Source organism: Wolffia australiana, chromosome 16 (assembly GCF_029677425.1).
Source record: "Wolffia australiana isolate 7733 chromosome 16, ASM2967742v1".
In the NCBI taxonomy this organism is placed as follows: Eukaryota; Viridiplantae; Streptophyta; class Magnoliopsida; order Alismatales; family Araceae; genus Wolffia; species Wolffia australiana.
The window spans coordinates 5,389,678-5,409,590 of NC_135850.1; positions in this window are offsets into that span (position 1 = coordinate 5,389,678).

A 19,913-nucleotide genomic window follows, 5' to 3' on the forward strand; every position below is an offset into this window, starting at 1 on the left:
GGAAACTAAGAAAGAAAATGACAAATCTTGGATTTCCAATTTCAAGTCTGTCCGTCCTCTTGGGCATGCCGTCATTATATAGGGTCGTGGGCATGCCCAATCAGGCGTAACTTGAGGGAACCGTCTCAACACGAGCGGTTCTCTCAAAAACAATGAGAAAAATATAATCGGTCGCAATGGACAAGGCCAAAACATCAATGGCCCGGTCCATATTTCGGTGAGGAATAAAAATATGTGCAGCTTCGTCTTCACTTGGAGTACTTGAATGAGGTGTCGCGGACGTCACCTTGTGTGGCTCGGTGCGGTTGTTGGCGACGTTCCGTTTTGATGTCGAGATGGTCCCCCATCATTTATTAAACAAAATATATAAAGTCTAGAAGTTTGATTTATAAGAATTTACTAAATAATCACTAAAATTAAATACAAAAATTACTTATTTGTATAACTCTGAACCAAGAGGATAAGACGAAACCCCGTCGGCTGAATGGTATAAACATCGAGTGGGATTGTGGGTGCCCTAATAGGAAACCTTAGGGTAGAAGCCAAACATTGGTTTTCCCCTAGAGGGCCGAACGTAAAAAAATACAAAAAAATCAAACAACAGATGTGGGAGAGGCCCGTACACATGTAGGGGGGCCTTCCTATATTGGAAAGAAATGATACATGCATGAAATAAATGACAATAGGAAGCTGTTGTCAAACCTGATTTTGGAAGTTATATATCTTCACGTCTGCTCGGGCTCTGCGACGTGGCTATTAACGAGTCTGGGCTTGATCCTCTAGGTGGTCCTCCATCAAAAAGGATCTCAAGGAGGAGTAAATAGAAAAATTATGGAGAAAATATTTTTTACCTCTTGGGATGACCATTTATTGCATTTTAAAAATAATTTCTTTAAGTACTTGTTGCATTCAAAGGTAGCCATTTGCGTGTGGAGCTTGAGAAAACTAAGTGTTAGACATTGGCATTACCATTCCGTGTATTCAAAAAATATATTATGTTGTTAGCTTTGTAATTGAATTATTTCCCTCATATCAATTTATGATGTAAATAAGCAAAGAAACCAACTTCAAAATACAAATCCATGCACAAGGGTATTGAAAATTGCCTAAGCATTTTTAATGGTATCATTGTCATGATGGCATTGGTTTAGTGGGGCTTCTCAATTTATTTTTTACTTTCAAGTTAATAATTTCTCTACGTAATTTGCTTTGAAATACTATTTTTTACTCATGTGGTTTCTAATAATTACTTGTCACATAACCTCATCAACTCTCTTTCTTTGTATTTTGTTCCTTTTACCACGATATTAAGGAGTAGGATGCAATCTTAATGAGCATATTGATACAAGAAAGGAGAAGTAACACATTAAATAGGCATAATGGGCAATTCAGTAGGCACAGAAAATGGCTATACTTGTAATATGAAGTGAATTCATGATGTGCTCTGTATCAATGTATTGACGCATGATGACACATAATTTTAGCAGCTTAGTCTTACTATGTTTACATTTATTTGCATTAATTTGATTATAAATGTGTGCTATCAAGCCTAAACTGATTCATATTATTTTTAAAATGTCAAATTTTCAAGTCAGAATATAATGATTCCAGAATTGTTTGGCATAAAATTCGCAAAGATATATTTTTTAGGTCTAAATACAAATTTATTTATAACTTGTGGGAATATATTGGATTTATTGTGAATTTTAGACTAAGTTTAAGCCTGATTATTTTTTGGCTGACACCAACTATTAATCTTAATAATTATCACATGGTGATTTCCAAGGCCATTGTGGCATTTAAGGCTTAATGGTTGTCCTTTTAATTTTCTAGGGCATGGTGATGTGGACCTATTAAAATGTGACCTTTTGCAATCAATACAGCAAGGGGATGGAGCGTCGAGGACATAAAATAATGTCCTGATTTTCTTATTGAATAGTCAACAAATGCAGCTGCACCCATGTATTATGAGATACATGGCATCACGTATACACGTGGCACACTTGTCATCTTATGATTAGAATTTGGAAGGCAAAATGCTGATGTGGCACATGGTGATGCGCCACCACAGAACTACAAAACATATTTTTTATAAAAGATATTTAAATAATCTATCATCATTTCTATATTTTATAGTTTTCTTAAGGTAAACATGTGTCATGACGAAAGCCATCGAACGTGGATGGGGAGAAAGAATCTGACCCAATTGTGGCATTAAATGCCTGGACAAGAGAAAACCCTAACAGAATGACATGTGGGTGCTGATGAGGATGAGGAAAGAGAACTATTTTGTTTGAATCAACAACTAGGAATTGTCTAACTTCGAAGCTTGATATGAGATGATCTAGAACACCAATTGCGCTGAAGTCTTAAGATTAGTTTCATCTGTATGTTGTCTGCTATATAAATTGAGCTCCCCACCTATGTAGAAAGCATTCTTAACCTCACTTTTTCCTAGAGAGTTAGATTAAAATAAATTGAAGTTTTGAAGGTCCATCGAGGTTGTTCTTAGTGTTTTTAGTGTATAGAGAGGGCTAACAAAGAACTCGGGAGGCTGAGTTGCACCAGGAAGATGCCTTGATCCCAGTGAAATATAGGGATCTGAGGTTAGCCTCATGCCATAATTAATTATTTTTCAACACACTTAGTTAGCTCATTAATCATCAACATCCACCACTTCCATCCATCATTAACACTCATTCTCATCCATTATCATTTCATCTTATCCTCGTCTATCATCCACTTCTCATGTCCCTACACCATCATAGTATCATAAAGTGTCTTCTCTCCTTCCGGGAAAGAAAACATATATAACTACTTTTTCCATTCAAATCATCATTCTACCTTATTTTCACTACCTACATCACTGCCTTAACTACGATCAACTTCACATGTCACCTACACTGTCTCAATTCCATCTCATTTTCAGATCTTTCCTGAGTATAAACCCTAGCTTCAAAATACTAAAATGGACACCTCTTATTTTTCGTGCCCCACTCATCTCACCGCAACCATTCATGTCAACCTTTCCCTCTAGTCTACTCACTTGATAGAGATTCACTATTAGTACTATACTCTTTCCATCTGGTTACATTACTGTTACCTCTGTCATGACTACTATCTCCAACCATTCATTAGCTCTTACATTATTCATAATCCTTCTCACATCCTCAAATTTACCCTTTCGAATCAATAACTAATAAAAATAATTTCTGTCTAAATGTTTACAAATATTACTGATTAAATTGAATTTCATGATGACGTAGTTTTACCCCTACTTTTGAGTTTATTAATGCCCAAATGACATGAATCAAGATTGCAGAAAAAATTTGATATTCATGCAGTCGGATGGTAAATGCGGATGCGAGGGATGTTGGTGACTTAGGTACATTTATTGGGGATTTAGTTGCCATATGCCAGAAAAAAATGGATCTGGCTCACTAGAGTGAAAGTGGGTTCATGCGGTGACAATATGGCGAGTTAGTATTATGGATGTTGGCCAATGTGGTATTTGGACGGAAGAAGAAGGGGTTCTTGGCGATGTATCATGCAGATGAATGATTAGTGTCTTGAAGGAGGAAACCTCTGAATGCCAATAGAGGCATGGCACAAATAGGTTTAGGATGTGTATGCTATGTGACTTAGAGAATAAAACCGAGACTGCTTTGACATCCTCTATGTATCTTTTCTTCACTTTAATATTAAACTAAGTAAAAATAAAGGGACATGCTGTGGTGCGATTTAAAAAGATAATATAGCTAGAGAACCTAATTCACACCACTCCTCTATTAGGTAATGTTTCAACGTCTTAATCTAACAAATAATTTTTTAGATGTCGTTTCATAAGGATGATAAGTATCCAATATTATTGAGATTTGTTAATAGTTTTAGTCATAATGTAAATTCTATTATATAATTTTCAATGCAGCATTCAAATTAAAATGTGAGTAATGACCAATGATTAATATTTTACTACTTATAAAACTAAAGCTATTCAAAAACATACATTTTCATACATTTAATATATATGTGTCTTAGATAAAAGGTTGAAAAGAAGTGCCACATATATTTTAATATATAGGAACAATTAATGTTGTAGTTCATTTATATTCAGAATTATTTATTGTCCATCTTGGAGAAAAATACTTATTCGAAGAAAAATATTACTAGGAAGTATCTAGGAGATAATGAAAGATGCATTGGAATATAAGTGTGGTGATGAAATGTCTGAAATTGATGGCGTGTCACCACCGGTCGTCATCGAGCCAGCAGAGAGAGAGGCAGGGACCGACTGTCACTCCACCCGAGGAGGCATTCACAGCTCGCCACCGCCACCGAGATGAGTCCGCCCGAGCAGCAGTAGCCGCCGCATTCCGTTATTATCCCGCAACCACGGGGCGCGACCGACGGACGCCCGGAGCACACACACGGTTACAGTTGGGTTACTTTATTTTATTTGTTTCCCTTTATTAGGGGGGCGGGAGCTGAAGGGCCCAGCCCTTTTTCCCTTTTTCCTTTTTGGCAAGCTCCGATAGAAATGCTTTTCATATCTTTGGGACAGTTAGTATTAGATACAAGCCATATGATAGGAAATGGTACAAATCAGTGATAATTACATCAACCTAACTGTGCTGACCTTTAAATAGGCTTCTCGAGATGTGTTTATAAAATATAATTTCAATAATTTAAAGAATCCTGAGAGTGTATTAATACATATTTTCCACTGGTAATACCATGAAATGTCATATTATATATCTAGCATAATATATACCTCGATGTATCAAATTAAAATGAAATTTCCCAATATAATAATACTAATAAAAGGCATGAAGGATGCCCTTTGAAAATTTATTTTTATAATATTTTGAATATTATCTGATCATGAACGATACAATTTCTATCTACATTTACTTACCTTAGTAGTATTACAATTAATTGGTCCATCAATTCTTACATTGTTATTCGAATAGAGGTAGTTCGTTCATAATTCACAATTTTTTATTCGGAGGTATACCCATGGGTTGGGGACGTGATACCTAGAAGATTCATCTTAATCTGAATTGACTTCTTAGCAGATTGACCTGAATTTCTTGCTCTCGCTCCCACACACTCGCGCCTTCATCTTAATCTTCATCTGAATGCTCGTCTTCATCCTTTCATATATTCACCGCTTCCATGCCTTCAGATTAATTCACGCTCGTAAACTCGCGCCTTGAACTTCAGATTCATCTTCAAGCTCCGTCGTGCCTTAGATTAATATATTCACGCTCATAAACTCGTGCCTAAATCTTAATATTCACGCTTCGTCGCACCTGAATCTTAATCTTCATGCCAGTCTGAATCTTAATCTTCATGCTCGCTCACTCCCGTCTGAATCTTCATATATTGACCACTTCCGCGCCTTCTTTATTTCATAACATGTTTTTATCTAAAGATAACGTTCTGCTCATAAATTTGCACCTTGCGCTAAAAGTTTTCCATTTCCGAAGGTTTCAATTTTTTAGAGTAAAATTTTAATACGTCTAAGAAAGATGGGCTTGATTTTCGTAACTGAATGTTCAAAGAAAGAACTGAAAGAATTGAATCACTCAAGGAGCAAAGTTCTGCAAGAACGAGTGTGAAGGTCGAAGGCACTTTATCTTACTATATATTTTGGCTCTGTATGTGTTTGTGTTAGAGAGAGGTTCCGAAGGTGTGGCTTCTGGCGTGAGTGAGCGGGAGTGGTTATGAAATAAATAATTAATTATATATAATTCTACATGTTACCAACAATTGAACTATTAAACATATAACATATAATCTAAAGATAACCTCCTAAGGAACCTCTTATTCCCCATCTTCTTCTCCCCGTTCCTTCAAGAATGTGACGATCTCAGCACCGCCCACTAATTGATGGCGAGATCACTGTTCTGAACATCGGGGTTGGAGCCCCGATTTTCCCGTATCAGGCGGCGTCCTCTCCGCTTGTCCCGATGCTCTTTGTGTTGGGCAGTCCCAGTGATTTAACATGGACCTGCTTATCTTAAAATAAATAAACATTAATAAAAAATCAAAGGGATATATAATTTGATTTCATATTTCACTAGTTATAATGGATGCCCTATGTACTGAAAGTTGTTCTCAATGGTACGAGATGTATACCATTCAGTTGACAGGGTTTCATCTTATCCTCTTGGTTCAGAGTTATACAAATAAGTAAGTTATCTCTATATTTTTATTGATTATTTAGTAAATTATTATCAATAAATTCTGATACCATTCAATTGACAGGGTGTGGGAGAAGCCAAACTTTATATATTTTGTTTTATTGATTAAACAAAATATATTGACGAGGTGGAGGTTGTGCTTGGACCGGAGAAGACATAAATCTTGGTTTGGGGAGCAGTTTTGTAAGAAAGTCTGCAAGTTGATCACGTGTTGAAATAAATGAAACCTGCATTCATCCTGGTGAGACATAATCATGAACAGAGTGAAAGTCAATTTGAATATGCTTAGTCAAGGCATGAAACATCGGATTCTTGCGAAGATATGTAGCTCCAATGTTGTCACACCAGAGCGTAGAAGTGGAGGGAGTTAGAACACCAATCTGATGAAGAAGAGATTTTATCCAAATGAGTTATGCGGTGGTGTTAGCAACAGCCTCATGCTCTACTTCGGTGTTGGATTGAGCAACTGTTGGTTGCTTTTTCAATGGCCAGCTGATGAGATTATGACCCATGTAAATTAGAAAACCAACTGTTGATTTACGATCCAGTGGATCACCAGCCCAATCTGCATCATTAAAGGTATGCAATTGATTTGGAGAGTTAGCGTGAAGTTTTAGAGAAAAATCAAAGGTACCTTTGATGTATTTGAGGAGATGTTTTAAAAAACACAAATGACAGGGTTGTGGGCCATGTATGGATTAACATGCGTTATTGACTGCATAAGCAATGTTTGGGGGCATAAGAGTTAGATATTGTAGACTGCCCAAAATTTTGCGGTATAAAGTATCGTCATTGTTGAGATGAGAGAAGCCACAATTTTTAGGGGATATTGTGGTGGCGCATAGGGTATTGATCAGTCATATGTGCTAATTGTAGTATTTTGATAGCATAGTGCTCTTGCAAAAGAGACAAACCTGCCTTGTTGTAAGACAATTAATTGCCAAGAAAGCTTTCGGCCTGATCGAGGTCTCGAACTACAAATTTTGTGCTCAGATTCTTTATAGTCTGAGAGATAAGCTGTTCGTCAGGGCTAGGAAGTAGCATATCATCAACGTAAATGAGAATGTACAACGGTATTTTATTCAAGAATTTTTTAAAAAGTAGGAATAATTACGTGGGCAAGTGAAGCTATGGGCAAGGAAAAATGAACTTAGCTTTTCAAACCAGGCTCGGGGCACCTGCTTTAGCTCTTACAGAGATTTATGGTGACCACATACATGATTGGGGTGTGGTTGAGACATGAACCCTAGAGGTTGACTGACGGCAAACGTCGTCGAGGTCGTCATTCGGTCGGCACTGAGTATGATGGCTCGGTACCAAGATAGTAGGTGGAACGCCGATGGTGTCGTCGTTCGACGAATAAACCCTAAATGGGTAGATGTAACTACGACGTGATGAATAGGCATCCTACGGGTTGTACGAGCAGGTTGTGACGCGAGGGAGGTGCCAAGCTTGGAGGGGGTCACCAGGTTACGACGACCGTGGCCTCTCGAACATAATCAATCCATAGGGTTTGCATGTAACGGACGAAATCGTTCGTACCAGTAAGACACTCGTGACATCGTAGTTTCTCTCAAATTGACTCTTTCACCTACCTAGCCCGAGCACGGTGGAATCAAGATGAAAGTATACTGCTGAAGGTAAAATAGCAAGCGACCGGAGGAGGACGTACCTCATTGTCGGGTGGCTTGTCATGCATGTTGTCTGTCGATAGCGATGACCGGAGCGGGTGCAATGGAGAGGAGCTGGAGAGCGTCATAAGAGGGTGAAGGAGGGATCTAGGAGGCATGACATGAGGCGTAGCTTCAGCTCATGCAGCCGATGAGCCTGACTAGCACATCCCTATAGGGATTGGAGCCAGCGGGACCGACGGTAGGTGCGAGTGATGGGACGTCTCAACGGTGGGACGTAGTCCGTGATGACCGCCTGCAACAATATGTGTGGTCGAGTGAACAGGAGGTGGCAAGGAAATGGCGTGGATGATGACACACAGGATGGCTGAGTTGATCAGCGGTGTCTTGCCCAGTGCGGCGGACGGGGGCGTGATGAGGTTGGATCTGGGAGGTCGCAACAGCCGACCAACTTCTCTTTGACGGGAACGGCGAATGTGTGTCGATGAGGTTGACGTGGTGACAAGATCTGACCCCTTCTAGCACCTGCTGACATGCAAAAGCCCCAAACCGAGGGCAATTGGTCTACCCGATTGGCCGTCTTGGTGGAAACTCGCAAAGCCTGAATTGTTGCCGATGATTCGTGGGGGTGTCTGGCAAGTCTGAGAATGAATAGCTCTCAGTGTGAGATAATTCTCACTTCCTGAAAGAGACTTCAATTTTCAGGACGAAGGATTGTCGGGCGTTATGCCGACGATCGAGCAAGAAAGGCCAGAATGGTTGTTGTGAAATGACCACAATCGGCACCCAATTTAGCACAAAATTAGAATTCTCTGTCTAGTGGGATATACCCAACCATTGGCCGTGTTCCGTCGGGATAGAGGCAGATTGGTGGCACGGACGCGGTCCTACGATGCCTCCCACGGGTAAGATTAACTGTACGGCAGGCGAACGGCGGTGAGCCGATGCGGGACTGGTCATGAGGAGAGAGAATATGGAAGGGGTGAGGGAGAACAATGGCCTAAGGCACCCTCACCGGCATTGCCAAAATCTCCCTTCACCTTCTTCTTCCTTCCAGTCTCCTCTTCCCTTCTCCACCCTCCCTTCTTCCTGTTGTAGGAGGGGGAGACATGTCTTTCCTTAAGCAAAAGTCCAATTTCAAGAAAAACAAGTATGAGGTCTTAGGGCACCCACTCTTCCCTTATACAGGGAAGTCAATTGGGCCCCCATTTGCATCAACAACGAGAGAGGAAATTGGGGTCCATTAGGGGCCCTTATATCATGGCCCCCCATTACAAAATAAATTGGAAATTAAAACATATATAAAAAAGAAAAGACAAAAGAGGAATAAGGGAGGAGGAGTCCGAATTGCTGAGGACCCACCTCCCACATGACGACACAGACACGCGGTGTAGACGGGATGCATCGTAGTGCGACAAAAATAGGATGATGAGAGTGGAAAAAAACACAAAATACGACAAAGGAAACGGTGAAAATTAAAATATGATAATAAAAATGCTTTCACTCGACTGTCAACGACGCATGGCGTTGTCAACGGTTTGAGATGGCGTGTGCCATTATTGATGCATGTAGAAAGTCTCTACTAGGTCATCGTGAAGAAAGGCAATAGAAATATCAAGCTGATGAACATGCGAGCGGTGACTGATAGCTAAGGAGAGAAGTATTATTAGGGATGTCATTTTCATGACTGGACCTTGAGTTTCGTGATAGTCAACACCTCCAATTTGACTAAAGCCTTGAGCTACTAAACGAGCTTTGGAGCGATCAAGCTAGCCATCAGAGTGTAGGTGCTCGGACTTTTTGTGGTATCAAAGCACGCTCAATCAAGCCCTTAAAGCAGCTCATCAGATGGAGTCATTGATTGTGAAAGGTGACAAAGCACTTGATAGCCATAAAAGTCCCAATGCTCTTGTACCGCAAGTCGAGATCAAGCTCACCAAGACAACCTATTCGGGGTGAAAGTGTTGTGTGCTGGCCACTGTCATGGCCTAAGGGCTTGGTAAGCATCTGACCCGTTAGAGAGAGAGGACAAGGGCAGGTTACTCAGGTTTGAACTCTTGCCCTCCTTGGTCTTGAGAAGGGTCTTTAGATGCTTCGTTGGTGGGCTGGGCCTCCTGATTGGGCTATGATACCATGTTAGAAATGGAATAGAGAAATGAAAGAAAAGGATTAAGACCTACTGGACTATTGAAGAAAATGAAGATTTCCTATTCTTTTGTGTCCAACAGTTATACAATGGTGCTTATTTATAGGGACGGATGTCCCCTAGCTTATAGAATTGAACGTGAGAGGTTCAAATGAAGTCTCCCAATGTGATACGAAGGTAATCATCATGACGAGTGATGACTACGAATCTTGGTTGCAGGAGGGGGCAACGCGGTTGATGACGACACTGTCGGTAGTTGAGGAAGACATGGAAGGGATGGAGCTGGAGGAACCACCTCCGTACCCTAATTAAGGCATGCGTCTTTAACACTGAACAAGGCTAAAGACGTGGAAGTTGGAGACTGCAATGGAGATACACTGAGCGCAGCCTAACGACGGTAGATCTTGCATGAAGTGCATCAACACGTAGAGAGTGACGAATGGCGTGAACGTAGTTTGAAGCTTGGCCAGCCCCAAACTGTCCTTTGGTGATGCCTGCTTCTGCAATTTACTCATTAGAAAACTCAGTTCTGTGTTGAACTATTATTGCTCAGCCGTATTATTGCTAACGGTTTCCACATTGATATAGAAGGTTCGTAGCCAGTGTCCAACTATCCGGCAAAATATCTGGTGTCAGATGTTGGCTTATTCAAACTTGACGAGAAAGTTGGAGGGACAGATGGCCTAAAAGCGTTTATTTTCTCTTCCACTTCATCCATTTCTTCATTATTTTTCTTTCTTTCATGGCAAGGCAGTTACGACCAAGCCATTTCTTTTGCTCTATAAATGAGCAACTTTGTAAGTTTCTTTTCTGCACGGGAATGCCATATCAAGTTTTTGTTCAAAGCTTTAGCTCTCTCCTTTTATCTTCTTTCTTCTAGTTATGCGTGGGTGTGAGACCTGCCAACAATTGGTATCTGAGCCCTGTTATTGACCCAAGAAGGAGAAGGGAGAAGCTACCATGCCGCCCAAGAGGAGTCAAGCTGCATTTCAAGTTGAGGATGCATCACCTAATAGTTTTCCTATGCTTTTGAAAACTAACTACTCCTATTGGGGAATGAGAATGGAAGTTCTTCTCAAAGCACATGGACTTTGGGATGTTGTTGAGACCGGAACAGTGTTGAGGACAAAATATCGACAAGCTTTGTCTACTAAGCTTGGCGCGATCTCAGAGGGGATCACCAAGCAGCTTGACATCAAGAAAAGTGCAAAGGAGACGTCGGAAATTTTGTGCAAGAAGAATATTGGTGTCGATCGAATGATAGAGGAAAAGATTCAATCCCTGAGGAAGTAGTTTGAGTCGCTCCCAATGAGCGACGATGAGACTATGACTTACTTTGGAGGAAGCTCTCAGAAGTTGTCATTTAGATGGGAAGTCTTGGTGAATTCATTGAAGAAAAGGTCGTCGTAGCCAAATTCGTTCCTGCAATGCTGGCTAAGTTTGATGTTGTCACAATAGCAATCCAGCAATTCACTGACACTGATACTATGATATTAGATGAAGCTGTTGGATCTCTCAAGCTCCATGAGGACAAGATGAAGGATCATTGTGTCAAAAGAGATAAGCAGGTCTTTTGGCCAAAGAAATGGAGAAAATCAAGAAGTACGATGGCGAGAGCTCTCGCGGAAGAGGTCAAGGTCATGGAAGAAGTCGTGGCAGAAGCAAAGTAATAGGATATGGTAGAAGAGGCTATAATAACCATGACAAAGAGAAGCCTCGCGACAAGTCCAAGGTAAGATGTTAAAATTTTGAAAAACTTGAACATTTTTCTTATGAATGTCTTAGAGACAAGGAGGAGAGGATGAACGTTGCTGATGTTGATGGGAAGGAACTATCAGCACTTCTTATTGCAGTTGTTGAAGGTCCCAAGGATGTTCTTCTCCAAGGAGTTAAAGAGGAGCAGTTAGAAGAAGGGATGTGGTATCAAGACACCAGAGCAAATTATCATATGACAGGTGATAGAAGTTTCTTCCAAGAGCTAAATGAATATGCAGCTGCTTGTGTAATATTTGGAGATGGGTCTACAAGGGAGATTTTTGGAAGAGGAAGCATTCTCTTGAAGCGTCAAGATGAAGGGCAAATTAAGCTGGGTAATTTCCTCTATATTCCAATATTAAAATATAATATTTTGAGTCTTGGACAATTGGATGAATAAGGATTTAGGGTGACAATGAAGGCAGGCTTTCTCTTTATTTATAATCAATAAGGGCGTCTCTTAGTAAAGGTGAAGAAGACTAGAGGGTGTCTCTACTTGCTGAAGTTGAATCTTGTGATAGATTTGGCTTGGACATGGCATAGGAGGTATGGACATTTTAATGTTGAATCCTTGAACAAGTGATCATTGCAGGAGATTGTGAAGGGGCTTCCTCAGCTTGGAATCCTAGATCATCTCTGTAGAAACTGTGTAGCTAGCAAGAAGCATAGACGTTCATTTCCTCTTACAACATCATTTAGGACTAGCCAACCGTTAGAGCTTGTTCATGCTGACATATGTGGACAAATATCACCTGCCACTTTTGGAGGAAGAAGGTATTTTTTGCTGTTGGGTGATGATTATTCTAGATTAATGTGGGCTTCAGTTCTAAAGGAGAAGAGCGAAGCCTTTCAAGCTTTTGTAAAATTCAAAAATCTTGATGAGGCTGAGAAATTTGTGAAGATAAGATATCTTAGAACTGATCAAGGGGGGAATTCATTTCTTCTGAATTCTCATCCTCTTGTGTTGAAAATGGAATCTAGTGACAACTTTCAGCTCCGGGCTATCCGCAGCAGAGTGGTATGGTTGAGAGAAGAAATAAAATTGTTATGGGCATTGTAAGAAGCATGTTGAAGGAGAAGCATCTACCTCATGAGCTTTGGGGTGAGGTAGTAAACACTTGTGTTTACATTTTGAATCGTTCTCCTGCTAAATGTCTAGATGGGGTTACTTCTTATGAAGCTTGGAAAGGGATTAAGCCAAATATTGAATACTCGAGAGTGTTTGGTTCTCTTTTCCATGTGAAGATGTTGGGAGAAAGCTTGAAGAAACTGGATGATAGAAGCAAAGCTACGTTTTTCATTGGCTATGTGACTGGAACTAAAGCTTATAAATTCTATGACACTGATACAAAGAAGCTCCATGTCAATAGAGATGTTATATTTGAAGAAGACAGTCACTGGGATTCAATTTCTACTCATCATTCTGATATGGATATTGTCAGGTCGATCATATGATGCCAGAAAACCAACTTGAAGTTGATGAAGAAGCTTCAGATCACTCTCTACACCGTGGTCATCCAACCACAAAGGAGGAATCCCCAAGAATATTCAGAAATGTTAAAAAGGTATATGATAATTCTTAAGAAATCGACATTAATCCTGTTGAGTTACATCTTACTCAGGAAGAGCCTGCCACTTATCATGAATCTACAAAGCTAGAAGTATAGATACGTGCTATGAACGAAGAAATGGAAGATATTGAGAAGAATTACACTAGGGTGATGGTCACTCCACCACCTTGTTGTACATCCATTGGCCTCAAGTGGGTATACAAGGTGAAGAGGAACCCTCAAGGGGATGTGATCAGGCGAAAAGCAATGTTAATGGCAAAGGGTTATGTTTAGAAGCATGTCATTGACTATGAAGAATTCTTTGCACCAGTAGCATGGACGGAGAGTGCTCGAATACTAATATCTCTTGCAGCTTAAGGAGGTTGGCCTGTTCATCACTTAGATGTCAAGTGTGCATTTCTGAATGGTGACTTTGAAGAGAAAGTTTATGTGAAGCAACCTGAAGGATATGTTATAGCGGGGAAAGAACATATGGTGATGAATTTAAAGATAGCTCTTTATGGCTACAAGCAAGCACCTAGAGCTTGGTACATCAAATTAGACAATTTCTTGTACTCTCTTGGGTTCTCTAGGAGTCCCCAAGAACATGTTGTCTATTCCAAAATCTGCAGAAATTTTCAACTGCTAATTTGTGTACATGTGTTGATGATCTAATAGTGACAGGTTCAGTGAAAAATCACATTGAGAAGTTCAAGGCCCAAATGAAAGAAGAATTTGATATGAGTGATCTTGGACTGCTCACTTTGTACGTAGGTATTGAGGTGACCCAAGAAGTTGGGAAGACCACGTTGGGTCAAAAGGGGAATCCTATGAAGATGCTTGAGTATCGTGGCATGATAGACTGTAATCCATCTTAGATCCCTTTAAAAGGTCGTTGTAAGTTCAGCAAAGATGAAGTTCATCCACCAATGAATTCCAAGGAGTACAAGAGCTTGATGGGGAGTCTGAGGTATTTAACCCAAACTTGACCTGGTATTATGTTCTCAGTTGGTTTTCTTAGCAGGTTCATGGAGAACCCAACTGCTGAACATATGGGAGCTGCTAAGAAATTTTTGAGGTATGTGAACGGAACCTTGGAGTTTGATTTGGTCTATGAGAAAGGAGGTGAAGATGTTTTGATGGATTATTTAGATAGTGATTATGCTGGAGATCCTAAAGACAGGAAGAGTACAACTGGCATGTTATCATTTCATGGGCCAAATCTGATTTGGTGGGGATCTCAAAAACAGAAGATAGTAACATTTCATCATGCGAAGCTAAAGATACTATAGCTACAACTACATCATGTCAATGTACATGGCTGGCTCGTTTGATTGGGGAGCAAAAGGTATTGAGTTGATCTCTGTGAAGCTGAAGGTGGACACCAAATCACCAATTGCCTTATCAAAGAATCATGTGTTGAATAATTGATCCAAACACAGTGAGACCAGGTATCATTTCATACGGTCATGCCTTGAAACAAGAAGATCAGTTTGGCTTATGCAGGGACAGAAGACCAGCGGGTAGACATATTCACCAAGTCACTTGGAAGAATAAAGTTCATTGAACTTCGTGGAAAGCTAGGACTATGCAATGTCCATTCTCGAGGGGGAGATTGTTGGCTTATTCAAACTTGGCGTGATAGTCAGAGGGACAGATGACCAAGCCGTTCCTTTTGCTCTATAAATGAGCAACTTTGTATGTTTATTTTCTGCACGTGAATGCCATATCAAGTTTTTGTACAAAGCTTTAGCTCTCTCCTTCTATCTTATTTCTTCTAGTTGTGAGTGGGTGTGAAACCTGCCAACAACGTATCGCAAAAAGCAGGTATCGAAGCACATGCTCGTGTCATCTTAGCCTAGGCAGAGGTTTGGTAGCTATGTGGCCACGTCTTGAATGCTAGTTGCATAGTTGACAACGCTCACATCACGTCTGCACTGAGCAAGTCCGTACTGTTGGACTTTTGACCTTGTTTACCATATGGGATAAGGGCATCACCGTCTTTTCCATGGGAGACGAGGACACTTAGGGTTTAGTATGCTTAAGGAAGGTTATGGTTCTTGCCTATAAAGGGCATATGAATTAGGGCAGCTAGTATCCTAAAATCGAGTTACTTACCTGGTCTTCCAAGTCCCTAAACCATAGAGGGAGCCTGAGGCTTGTTGGATCCTGTTCATAGTTTCCAAAGGTGATTGTTAGGAGCTCAAGCTGTCGATTTTGTTGTCATGGCACCTACAGGTATTCTCCTAAATTCCATTAAGTGGTATCAGAGAATGGTTGCTCACCTTTGGTAGTAGTTTTGAGGACCAATACAGGTTGTCGTCGCCATTACGGCGACGCCACCCTTGTTTAATCATTTCCTCAAACAGCTAATGGCAGGTGGGCGGCCATGGCTAGGCCATCCTTTAGGGTGGCCTGGCTGGGCCATCTCTTAGGGCGGCACACTGAGTCCATGCGCTTGCGCCTGGGCTGCCCAACTAGGCGACCCCTTAGGGAGGCACGATAAGCCCAGGCACTTGCGCTTGTGCTGCCCAACTGGGTGGCCCCTTAGGGAGGCACGATATACCCAGACAGTTGCGGTTGTGCTGCACAACTAGGCGGCCCCTTATGAGGGTGGGATAAGCCCAGGTGCTTCCACCGGGGCTGCCTAGTTGGGCAGCCCCATAAGGGGGCTTGACAAGCCCAGGCGCTTGCACTTGGGCTGCCTTGTTGGGTGGCCCCTCAAGGTGACCCACTAAGCCCAAGCGCTGATGCCTCGGTTGCCTTTTTGGGCGGCCCTTGAGGGCAGCCCGTGAAGCCAAAGAGCTGATGGCTGGGTTGCCTAGTTGGGCTGCCCCTTGGCGCAACCGACTAAGAGAAGGCACCATTTAATTATAATTTTTAATTAAAAATTTGTTACAAATTGAGCATTTAATATAGTCCTATTGGTACAGCGATAATACAAGGATTATTCAAGCAAAACATTGCTTCAATTGAAACACCCATTTATTTGGTCAAGTTGCTCAAGAGGACAATAATTGCTCAGGATTCTGGTATTCTATGGCATATAAGGTTGGGACACACATCCCAAGCAAGTGTGAAAAGACTAGTGAAGGAGGGACTTTTAAATTCCCTAGATTTCACAAACTTCCACAATTGTGTTGACTGTATAAAGGCTAAAACAGTCAGTACATACAAGAAATCTGCTAATAGAAGCCATAATCTTTTTGATTTGATTCACACATACTTATGTGGACCCTTTGACCCATGCTTCACCGGCCAAAAGTACTTACCTTCATAGATGATTACTCTAGAAACATGTATCTTTACTTCATACGTGAGAAATCTTAAGTCTTCACGATGTTTAAAGATTTCAAATTCGAGGTAAAACAACAATGGGTAAATCCATCAAATCAGCTCAATCTGACAAAGGAGGTGAATACTATGGTCGATACACTTATAAAGGACAAATGCCAGGACCTTTTGGTCGATTTCTAAAGGAACATGGCATAGTTCCACAATACACAATGCCAGGCAAGTCCAATATGAATCGGATAGCTGAAAGGAGAAATAGAACACTTAAGGAAATGGTTAGAGCTATGATGAGTCACTCGACCCTGTCAGCCTCGTTGTGGGGTGAAGCATTGAGAACAGCTGTCCATATACTAAGTAAGGTTCCTACCAAGTCTATAGGGCAAACTACTTATGAGTTATGGACTGGTAAAAGACCTTTTTTAGGTTACATGCATATATGGAGATGGCCAGCTGAAGTCAAGCTTTACAATCCACAGGAGAGGTCTCTGGATTTCAGGACAGTTAGTGCTTACTTTATTGGCTATCCAGAGAGGTCAAGGGGCTACAAGTTCTATTGTCCTAACATACCACAAGAATTGTTGAGTCTGATCAGGCCATATTCCTCTAAGAAGGTTGTGTTAGTGGAAACACATTGAGGGATTTTGTCTTTGAGGAATCAATGGAAGATAAAATGGAACCTCATCACGGTATAGAGGACACTCGTGTCAACCATCCTCAATTAACTTGCACATACTTGCTAATTATTATTCTAGTAATGGATAATACTTTACGGGCGAGTGTGCGAGTCCAAGAACAACCTCAACCACAACCATTAGAGTAACCTCAAGTAGATGAAAATCTACATCAAGGTCAAGAGGTTGCCTAAGAAGGTCTACTCGACAAAGAAGGTCAAAAATTCCATTAGATTATGTGGTATACTTATCAGGTGAAGGTATACGTGAAGGGCAAAATGACCCTAGTACATTTTTACAAGCCATGAACTTTGGACACTCTGATCATTGGTTTTAGGCAATGAATGAGGAGCTTGAATTGATGGATCACAATCATGGAAAATCGTGGACACACCATTAAGGAAGAAAACCAATTGGTTGTAAGTGGGTCTATAAGACTAAGCTTAATCTCAATGGAAGTGTCGAGCGGTACAAGGCCAAACTTGTTGTAAAAGGGTTTACACGAAGAGAGAGCATTAACTATTCTCCTGTCTTGTCAAAGGACTCATTCTGAATAGAATTTAGAGTTACATCAAATGGATGTGAAAAACGGCTTTCCTAAATGGAGAATTGAAGGAGGAAGTGTACATGCAGCAACCTCAAGGTTTTGAGGTCCAAGGAAAAAAAAATATGGTTTGCAAGCTGAATAGATCTGTCTATGGCTAAAGCAAGCTTCCAGACAATGGTACTTCAAATTTCATGAAGTTATCACCACTTTTGATTTTAAGGAAAATATTGTTGATCAATGTATATACCTTAAGGAATGTGGGAGTTACTGGATTTTTCTAGTGCTGTATGTAGATGATATATTGCTTGCTACTTCAAGTTCAAGTTTGTTAAAGGAGACCAAAGATTTCCTATCCAGCCATTTTGATATGAAGGACATGGGGGAAGCCCACTTTGTTATTGGAATTCAAATACACCAAGATAGATCCCTAGGCACTCTAGGACTATCACAAAGGTCCTATACATCAAATGTGTCGCAGAGGTTTTTGATGGAAATTTATTCTCCAAGAAAGGCCCTTATTGTTAAGGGTGACAAACTAGAAAAACTAGAAGGTCCTCATTCTGACGAAGAATGACTAGCCATGAAGGATAAACCATATGCTACGGTTGTTGGGTGTCTCAACTATGCCCAAATGTGTACATGACTCGACCTTGCTTTCATTATTGGATATCTTGGAAGATACCAAAGTGACCCCAGATTCATGCATTGGTAAGCTGCCAAGAAGGTTCTATGTTATTTTCGAGGAACAAAAGATTTGATGATCATGTACAGACGATCAGATCAATTTGAAGTTGTGGGATTCTCGGACTTAGACTTTGCTGGATGTTTAGATACAATAAGGTCTACATCTGGTTATATCTTTATACTTGCTCTGAGAGCTGTCTCATGGTCTAGTACCAAGCAGAAGCTCACCACATCATCTACGATGGAAGTTGAGTATGTGGCTTGTTTCCACGCATCTTCACAAGCCATATGGTTATAGAATTTCATGTCACATCTTGGAGTGGTTTGCTCAATCAAGAAGCCCATACAAACATATTGTGACAATGAAGCTTTTGTAAGGTTCTCCAATAACAACAAGAGCTCAAGTGATTGAAGACACATGGAGGTAAAGTTCTTGGTTGTAAAGGAGAGGATCAGAGATGGATCAGTTTCTATCAACCACATGCTAGCTGAAACACTTACTAAGGCGCTTCCACGTGGTACCTATTGTGGTAATGTCTTAAGTATGGGTCTGGACAGTTTCCCTTGAATTGTGCGGTGAGAGTTCTCACTTAAGATACTAATGTATTCACGTGATATTACTTTGTATCTCTGATTGATTCTTCATGAATAATGATTTGTTTTTTACAAATTGGTGGAATGAAACTCGAATCACTGTCATGATAATGAGTTTATCCAATTCCCTGCATATTGCTATTTAATGTCTTGAGTACGTATTTGGTGCATTGCTAGGATTTATGCCTTGAAGGTATATTACTGCTATGACTGGTATTTATAAGAGATGTTATGATCAGTTGTAATGTGTACTGATGGTCCCTTAATTGTGACATTTGTCAGAAAGGCCCATCAATCAGGTCAAGTGTGAGATTGTTGGACTGTTGATCTTGTTGACCATATGGGATAAGGGCATCGCTATCTTTTCCATGGGAGACGAGTACGCTTAGGGTCTAGTATGCTTAAGGGAGGATATGGTTAGTCCCTATAAAGGGCATACGAATTAGGGCAACCAGCATCCTGAAAATGAGCTGCTTACCTGGTCTTCTAGGTCCCTAAATCATAGAGGGAGCCTCAGGCTTGCTAGATCTCGTTCATAGTTTCCAAAGGTGATTGTTAGGAGTTCAAGGTGTCGATTCCGCTGTCATGGCAACTACAGGTATTCTCCTAAATTCCATCACGTATACCTTTGAGTTTCCGTCTACGACAGATGTAGCAGAGAAGCGCTTTCAAGGGGCGTTCGGCCGGAGCGATGACAGCAGTTTTGCTATGTTGCTGGCAAGGGCAGGAGTGTTGGGTTTGTCGGGGTTACAGAGTCGCGCAAGGGCCTCCATTGCCTCACAGTTGGGGTGGGGAATGAAAACAAGGAAAAGTGATAAGGCAAAGAAAGAATGAC